Below are 8,832 nucleotides of genomic sequence, written 5' to 3'. Positions count from 1 at the left end.
TTTTGGCCAATGAATTGGCAGGGTTTGCATTGGTTCAAGTGTTGTAATGATCTAAAAATGACTGTGGATATACTCAGTTGACAGTTTGTTAAATCCACCTATCTAGTACTGATATATTCATCTCATTTACCACCACAAACTACAGCCTCCAAAATGACAATAAAGTTGAACATAAAATTAAATGGCAATCATTTTGACATTCAATTTGAATAATCTTAAGTCAATTTAAGTAAAACTCCCTAAAAGAATGATTACTTATATAGGGGCGGCTGTGGCTCAGTGGTAGAGCGGTTGCCCGCCAATTGGAAGGTTGGTGGTTAATCGCTGGTCCTGCGGTCCTATGTCGAAGTGTCCTCGGGCAAGACACTGAACCCCCAGTTGCCCCCGATGCTGCGCACATCGGAATGTGAATGTGTGTGTGTTTATCTGATGAGCAGGTGGCACCTTGTACTGCAGCCTCGCCACAGTGTATGAATGTGTGTGAATGGTGAAAAGTTCCCGTATGATGTAAAAGTGCTTTTATACATACAGCACATTTATTTGTAAGTTTTCTTATCTCCTGTAAACTGATTGTTTTTGGACTTTTAGTAGCACAAAACAAGATTTAAATGTGCAAACTTGTGCTCACAGGCATTTTGTTATAGATCAACATGTCCATTTCTAAAATAGCTGACATCGTTAAGAAGGTAGAAGTGAAAGCAGGTTTGTTGGACTTTTTTAGCTAAATGTAGGCTACCCAATATACTGCCAACTGTGTTTATTAACTTTAGGTTTTTAAATTTTAAGCAGCTGCAAATTTATGAAACAGGCTACTCTTAACACTATAATACCTCCTTAGATATCAACATATTTAATGGACAGCAAGTACTGACTGAGAGACTCTTAAACACAGCTAAAAAGACAAGTTCAAATACAGGCCTTGGCTGGCAGGGCGGCCATCACACCACATAACCAAACAAAACAATAAAGAATTATTTGCACTTACGATCAGTTGATTTTTCTTTATTTGAATGTCCGGGCATTGATCTCAGGACTAAAGGGCCCCATCTCTTCATGGCTGCTGAAGAAGTTCTCCACCCCTTAATACAACACAGAGAAAAGAGCCATCCGTTTTTGTTGTTGAAATGTCCACTCATTGGTTACAGTATCCACCTTACATGAAAATCGTGTTGCTGGTGTCCAACAGTATAAAACTCTACAACCGGTCCCTGAATTGGTTTGTTCCAACAGATAGCTAGCTAACGTTAGCTAACAAACCTTAGCTAGTAACGCCCTGGCAACAGAGACGTCGGACTGACATTGTGTTTCTTCGGTATCAAAGCGTCAAGGTTAAATACGATTTCTTTTCATTTCTTTACATTCTTTTTAGCACCAGAGCAAAGAAAACAAGTTGTGGATTGCCGTGACACTATGCTAACTACTCAATGTTTTTTCCAAGATGGTTGCCGGAAGGGGCAACCGTCCTGAAATTATTAGGGCCGGAGTACTGAAGTGCAAGGGCACCAACAGTGTCCTTGCAACCTATTGTTTTTGTAAGGATTATTGTTATTATTTCACACCTCTCCTGTCGCTCTCATTTTTGAGGGTCTTTGCATGTGGGAAAACTCACAAAAACTCACACAAATTTCAGACCTATGAAAAATCACAGTGATTGGTCTCGGGCGTTGACAAGGGGCTCCATAGCGCCCCCCAACGTACACCCTGAATTCAACAAAAGTAAAAACATTTCACACTAACTTTTGAGGCAACATGTGTATCATCTGGAACTCTGTCAAGCTATGTTTAGAAAAATATCGCAAAAATTCACGATATAGCGATTTATGTGCGAAATTTCTCATTTTACGATACTTGTTTGAGGACAATAGGATCCACGACACCTCTCAAAATCTGTCAGTCATGTGCAGAATATTGAACTCTTTAATCTGAATTCACAATTAGGCTTGGGAGTGTTATGGTTGCTCTATAGCGCCCCCCTAGTTGGTTTTAGCCCTTGGGCCCATTTTTGATGGCCTCAAAACATACGAAAACCTAATGTCAAACCATTCCGAAGCTTTTAAAATGAAAGGCTCAAATGTCCAAGTAAATCTATATTTGAAATCTTGTTCAGGTTGCTAAAGCGATATTTTTATCCTCCGGTTAAGCCAGCTTCATTCCAACTCGAGGTGGGACAACACATATCCAATGTGTAACTTAGGTAATATCGAACCATTGTGATGTTAAATTTCAAAATCAACGGCTTACATGTCCAAGTAAAGCTATATTAGAAATTTTGTTCGGACTGTTAAAGCCATATTTTTCCACATTTAAGACTACTCTAAAAAGGAATCCTCTCCTCTTCATTTCAACTCTGGGTGAGACAACACATATCTGGTGTTTCACTCAGGTAATGTCAGACCATTCTGATTAAGGCTTTTAAAATTAAATGCTAAGTGTCTAATTAAATCTATGTCTGAAATCTTTATCAGGTTATTTATTAAAGCTATATGTTTACTCTTTTTAAGGAAACTCTAAAAAGGAATCCTCCTGTTAAGCCAGGTTCCTTCCGAATCTGAGGGAGAAAACACATATCCAATGTGACACTCAGGTAATATTGGACCATTCTGATGTAGACCTTTAAAATTAAATGCTTAGATGTCTAATTAAATCTATGTTTAAAATCTTTTTCAGGCTCTTGAAGTCATGTTTTTTGGTCTTTTCAGGCTTATCTAAAAAGGAATCCACCATATACTCCAACTCAGGGTGAAACAAAACATATCCAGTTTGTCACTCAGGTAATATTGGACCATTCTGAAATAGGATTTTAAAATCAAAGGCTTAATTGTCAAAGTAAAGCTATATTTGAAATCTTTTAAAGCCACATTTTTATTCTTTTTCAAGTTACTCTTAAAAAAAAAAATCCTCCTGTTGAACAAACTTCATTCCAACTCTCTGTGAGACAACACATATCCAGTGTATCATGCAGGTAACAGACCATTCTGATGTAGGGTTTTTAGTATTAAAGGCTTAATTGTCCAACTAAAGCTATGTTTGAAATCTTTTACAGCCTTTTAAAGCCACATTTTTACTCTTTTTCAGGATACTCTAAATCTTCCCATTAAGCCGGCTTTATTTCAACTCTGGGTATGACATCACATATCCATTGTGTCTCTTAGGTAGTGTCGGACCATTTTGATGTAGGACTTTAAAATTAAAGGCTTAAATGTCTAATTAAAGCAACGATAGAAATCCTGTTTAGACTGTTAAAGCCACAAATTTTAGGCTACTCTTATAAAGGAATCCTCCTGTTAAGTCAGGTTCCCTCCAACTCTGGGTGAGCCATAGCCAGTGATTCACTATAGTAATATCGAAGAACTCCTAAGCATGAATGGTTCAACATTACCTGATTTACACACTGGATATGTATTGTCTCACCCAGAATTGAAATCATTTTGGCTTAATAGGTAGATTCTTTTTCAGATTAAATTAAAAAAAAGTGTATGTATTCAACAGCCTGAACAAGATATCTAACAGTTTTCCTTGGACATTTTAGCCTTTAATTTTAAAATCCTAGCTCAGAATGCTCCGGTATTACCTGTGAGACACAATACATATGTGATGTGTCTTGCAGAGTTGGAATAAACCTGGTTTAATGGGAGAATTATGTTGTAGAGTAGCCTGAAAAAGGGTAAAATATGGCTTTATCAGTCTAAAAGAGATTTCAAATACAGCTCTACTTGGACGTTTTAACCTTTAAATTTAAAAACCTATATCAGAATGGTCGGATAAACTGAGGATTCCGTTTTAGAGTAGCCTGAAAAAGAGTGAAATATGGCTTTAACAGCTAGAAGAAATCTCAAAATAGCTTTACTTGTAAGCCTTGGTTTTTTAAATCCTACGTCAGAATGGTCTGTTACCCGAGTGAAACACTGGATATGTGATGTCTCACCCAGACTTGGAATGCAGCTGGCTTAACTGGAGGATTCAGTTTAAAAGAAGCTTCAAAAAAGTAAAATATGGCTTTAACAGCTTGAAAAAGATTTAAAATATAACTACTTGGACATTTAATCTTTTAATTTTAAAATCCCACATCAGAATTGTCTGAGATTACCAAAGTGACACACTGGATATGTGATTTCTCACCTAGAGTTGGATTAAAGCTGGTTCAACAGAAGGATTCCATTTTAGAGTAGCCTGAAGTAGAGTACAATATGGCTTTAACAGCCTAAAAAAGATTTCAAACATAGCTCTACTTTGTAATTTAAGCCTTTAATTTTAAAATCCTACATCAGAATGCTCCGATATTACCTGTGAGAAACACTGGTTATGTAATGTCTCAAGCAGACTTGTAATGAAGTCGATTTAACAGGAGAATTTCATTTTAAAGTAGCCACACAAAAAAAAAAGAAGTAAACTATGGCTTTAACAGCCTGAAAAAGGATTCAAATATTGCTCTACTTGGACATGTAAGCCTTTACTTTTAAAATACTATATTAGACTGCTCTAATATCACATGTGAGACACCCTGGGTATGCATTGTCTCACTCAAATGTAAATTTGCTGTATTTATATAGCGCTTTTCTAGTCTTAACGCATATTCAAAGCGCTTTTAAATCATACAGGATACATTTACCAATCACACACATTCATACACTGTAGCCGAGGCTGCCGTGCAAGGTGCCACCTGCTCATCAGATAAACACACACACATTCACACTCTATGCGGGAGGGGCAACTAGGGGTTCAGTGTCTTGCCCAAGGACATTTCGATATGGGACTGCAGGGCCAGGGTTTGAACCCCCAACCTTCTGATTGGCAGACAACCGCCCCCAGAGTTTGAATGAAGCTGGTTTAAGAGGATTCCGTTTTAGAGTAGCATGATACAGAATAAAATATGGCTTTAACAGCCAAAAAAAATTCAATATAGCTTTACTTGTAAGCCTTCATTTTTAAAATCCTACATCAGAATGGTCTGATATCAACTGAGTTAAACACTAGATATGTGATGTCTCACCCAGACTTGGAATGAAGCTGGCTTAACAGGAGGATTCCGTTTCAAAGTAGCCCAAAAAAAGAGTTACTATTGGTGTAACAGCCTCTACAGATTTCAAATATAGCTTCAATTAAACATTTAGAAGTTTAATTTTAAACTCTTTCAGAGTGGTTGGATATTACTTGAGACACACTGGATTTGTAACGTCGCTCCCCGGCTTGGAATGAAGCTGGCTTAGCAGGAGGATTCCGTTTTGCAATAGTCTGAAAAATAAAATATGTCTTTAACAGCCTGGAAAAGATTTCAACATAGATTTGATTTGAACAATCAATTTTAAAATCCTACATCAGAATGCTCCAATATTACCTGAGAGACACAATGGTTATATGATGTCTCACCCAGACTTGGAATCAGGCTGACTTAACAGAAGGATTCCGTTTTATAGTCTGAAAAAAAGAGTGAAATGTGGCACAACAATCTTGGCGCCACTATGAGACCCCGCATGAAAAATACGACAGCCTGAGACGAGAGAAGATGATTGAGTTGCTGGTGGGCCTGAAGAAACAGCAGTCTGTTTTCACTCTGAGCCGAGAGGTCAGTGATGTAGAGGTAAAAGCCAGCTACATAATTGCTAATAACTGCAAAATAGCATTGGCATTAAAGCCGTATTTCCAAGGGGAGTTCATCAAAACATGCATGCTGAAGGCTGCAGAACTTGTTTGTCCCGAGAAGCGACAAGCTTTAGCCAACGTCAGCCTGACAAGGAATACTGTTGCAGAGAGGATTTCGGAACTATCCACAGATATGGACAGCCAACTAAAACAGTCAAAAGGTAAGTCATTTCTTGCGTTTTCTGTTGCAATTGATGAGAGCACTGACATTACAGACGTTGCTCAACTGGTTCTAATTACTCGTGGAGTTGATGAGACATTGGCCGTCACAGAGGAGTTCCCTGTGTAGGATTTTAAAATAAAAGGCTTAAATGTCCAACTAAAGCTATATTTGAAATCATTTACAGTCTGTAAAAGCCATATTTTTGGTCTTTTCAGGCTACTCCAAAAAAGTAATCCTCCTTACAAGCCAGCTTCATTCCAACTCTGGATGATACAACACATATCCAGTGTCTCACTCAAATAATACCGGACCATTTTGCTGTAGCATTTTGAAATTAAAGGCTTGAATGTCTAAATAAAGCTACATTAGAAATCTTGTTCAGGCAGTTAAAGCCATATTTTTACAAATTTCTAACTACTCTAAAAAGGAATGCTCCTGTTACGCCAGCCTCATTCCAACTCTAAGTGAGACAACACATGTTGTGCTACTCAGGTAATATTCTAACCCCATCTTTATGTGGTTGCTGGACATATCTTTTAAAAAATGTGTCGTGTTTAGTTATTTTACATCACACAACATTGGATTAATGTAAGTAATAAATTAGTTGAATAATTAATTGCCATGTCATTTTTTCTGATGAAGGCTGAATGCAAGTTTCTTATAAAGCTTTCCACTTGTGACTTATCCCTTGTGTTGTCTTCCCGTTTACCATGAACTTGTCCTTCCACATTTTTGTTGGTCTTTCTGATTTTTTTGTCACTTTTTCCATGCTTTTGGCGCTTTATGTTAAAACCTGAGCGGGTTTAATAATAGGTTTTACACTTATTCTTGGAATTCATGGTCAACAAAACTAATTTAGATCAATTTATACAAAAGTTATTAGTTAAAAAGGCAGACATTATGAATACTTTTGACTAATAGTTAAGATCAGAGGATGTTTAGTGAATCACAGATGGGTATATGTCAAAGTTTTGTCCGGATACTGTTTAGCAACCATTAAAAAAAAAAGAATTAAAATGCCATAAGATTAAATAAAACACCCAAAAAATTCAGTGAAAGTAATCATTCATTTTAACTGAAGAATGTTGTGTGGAATTCAATTTGGTTGAATGAAATCCACATTTTTGACATAAAACACTTTGAAATGACAACAACACAAGGGTTAATTTGCTAGAGGGGAAATATTTCTGTTTCTTAATGTACTCATTGAATAGGTCATCTTAATCATCAGAAAAATAATGCCCTCAGGGAAGAGTCCAACTAAAGGAAACACAGACAAGAGCAGGCACACATAAAATGATCGGACAAGAGAGCCGGTTCAGTCTGTCCATAAACGGCCTCAGCTTGGTCTCGATGACACTCCCCTTGGCCATCATCAGCGCCATCTCTCTTTCTCCCTTGACCTCAGTTGTCCAGTGTATTGGATCCTCCTGAGAACAAGGTCACTCTGCAAAAGAACGGACACAATTTGTGTTAGAATCCTACTCTAAAAGTTCATGCCATAAATGTATTTACAATTCTATATTACATTACACAATAAAGAACAAGGAAAAATAAGAGCAGTAATATTGTAGTATTGTTACAAAGATTTCTACTTGCCTCTGTGAGACGCATCAGACGATCACTGATATCTCAACACACTAATGAACTGTTCTGTTACCTGTTGAGAGAAACAAATTGTTGTATTAAGTTTGTGACTACTATCATTTCTCAAATAAAAGCCGAGGCCTTTGTTTACCTGAACCGCAGAACTTACCCAGCTTTTATTGGAAGCAGGCTTTTTTTTATTAGAGGCAGGCCTTTATTTATAATTCCATCTGTTTGATTAGTATAATTGTTTTAAATAAACCGTTTTAGTTGAAAAGCCATGGCGTAATAGTGGACAGAGATCATTCATTTTTTAAAGAAATATCTGCAAACATATTTATTTATTTATTAGTCCCCAATGGGGAAATTACTACACACTACACTCTGTGTACACACTTTTTTGTTAGTACTCACACACAGGTCTCAAATACTCACACATGCTCAGGACCTATACATGCACTTTACATGGAGAGATGTCAGAGTGAGTGGGCTGCCAGCTGAACCAGCGCCCTGAGCGGTCGGGGGGGTACGGTGCCTTGCTCAAGAGATCCTGGCAGTGCCCAGGAAGTGAACTGGCATCTCTCCAGCCACCAATCCACGCTCCCAACTTTTTGGTCTATACGGGGACTTGAACCAGTGACCCACCGGTTCCCAACCCAACTCCCCTACGGACTGAGCTACTGCCTCCCCCCACACAACAAACGCCAGAAGGGCGACAAAGCAATTTGGGTCAAAAATAATCAACCACCACTGTGTCAGTTTGAACCCTCCAAATGTACCGGGTATGTATTTCAAATATAGGTAGCCTACTGCGCTATTGTTGGTAGATTACAGTAAGATCATACAGTAGTTATATCACAACCCCAGCCACTATCAGAGGCCCGGTTTTTAATTCACTACCGGTCTTTATTTGAGGAATCATGGTAGTTTGTACCTGACAATTGGCATGGTAACGAGGAGAAGGACTTGCCACCCATTGCCTATAAAGTGAACTATTCCTGCTTCAGCTCCTAGACTGAGATGCACAAGGCTGAAGCTACTGATGCTAAGTTTGGGCTAACCGTGGGCCAACGCCTCCCTCACTTTAGTCATAAAAGGCTGTTGTCTGATGTCCGGTTTTAAAAACATTACATTTTATTTTCATTAAAAGGTTACCGGACCTTTATGTCGTTAGCTCACTAAAATAAAATGGTTGACATCATACAGGCACTTGTAGCTAATTGGTGTTCAAGTTCATCTGCCATGTGATGCCTCATTTTTGCAAACATACTTCTTAGGTGAAGACTAGCTATAATAAATTACTTGCTGCAAAATTTTCAGCGGATGTGAAACCGACTAGACGCTTTTTAATAAGGCTAAAGTTAAGCACACACACACAGGCAGCCAGCACGTTACGTTGACTTCCTTACAGAACATAACATGACAGTTTGAGCTTAATACCA

Source organism: Etheostoma cragini, chromosome 14 (assembly GCF_013103735.1).
Source record: "Etheostoma cragini isolate CJK2018 chromosome 14, CSU_Ecrag_1.0, whole genome shotgun sequence".
Taxonomy (NCBI): Eukaryota; Metazoa; Chordata; class Actinopteri; order Perciformes; family Percidae; genus Etheostoma; species Etheostoma cragini.
This window is presented reverse-complemented; position numbering follows the sequence as displayed.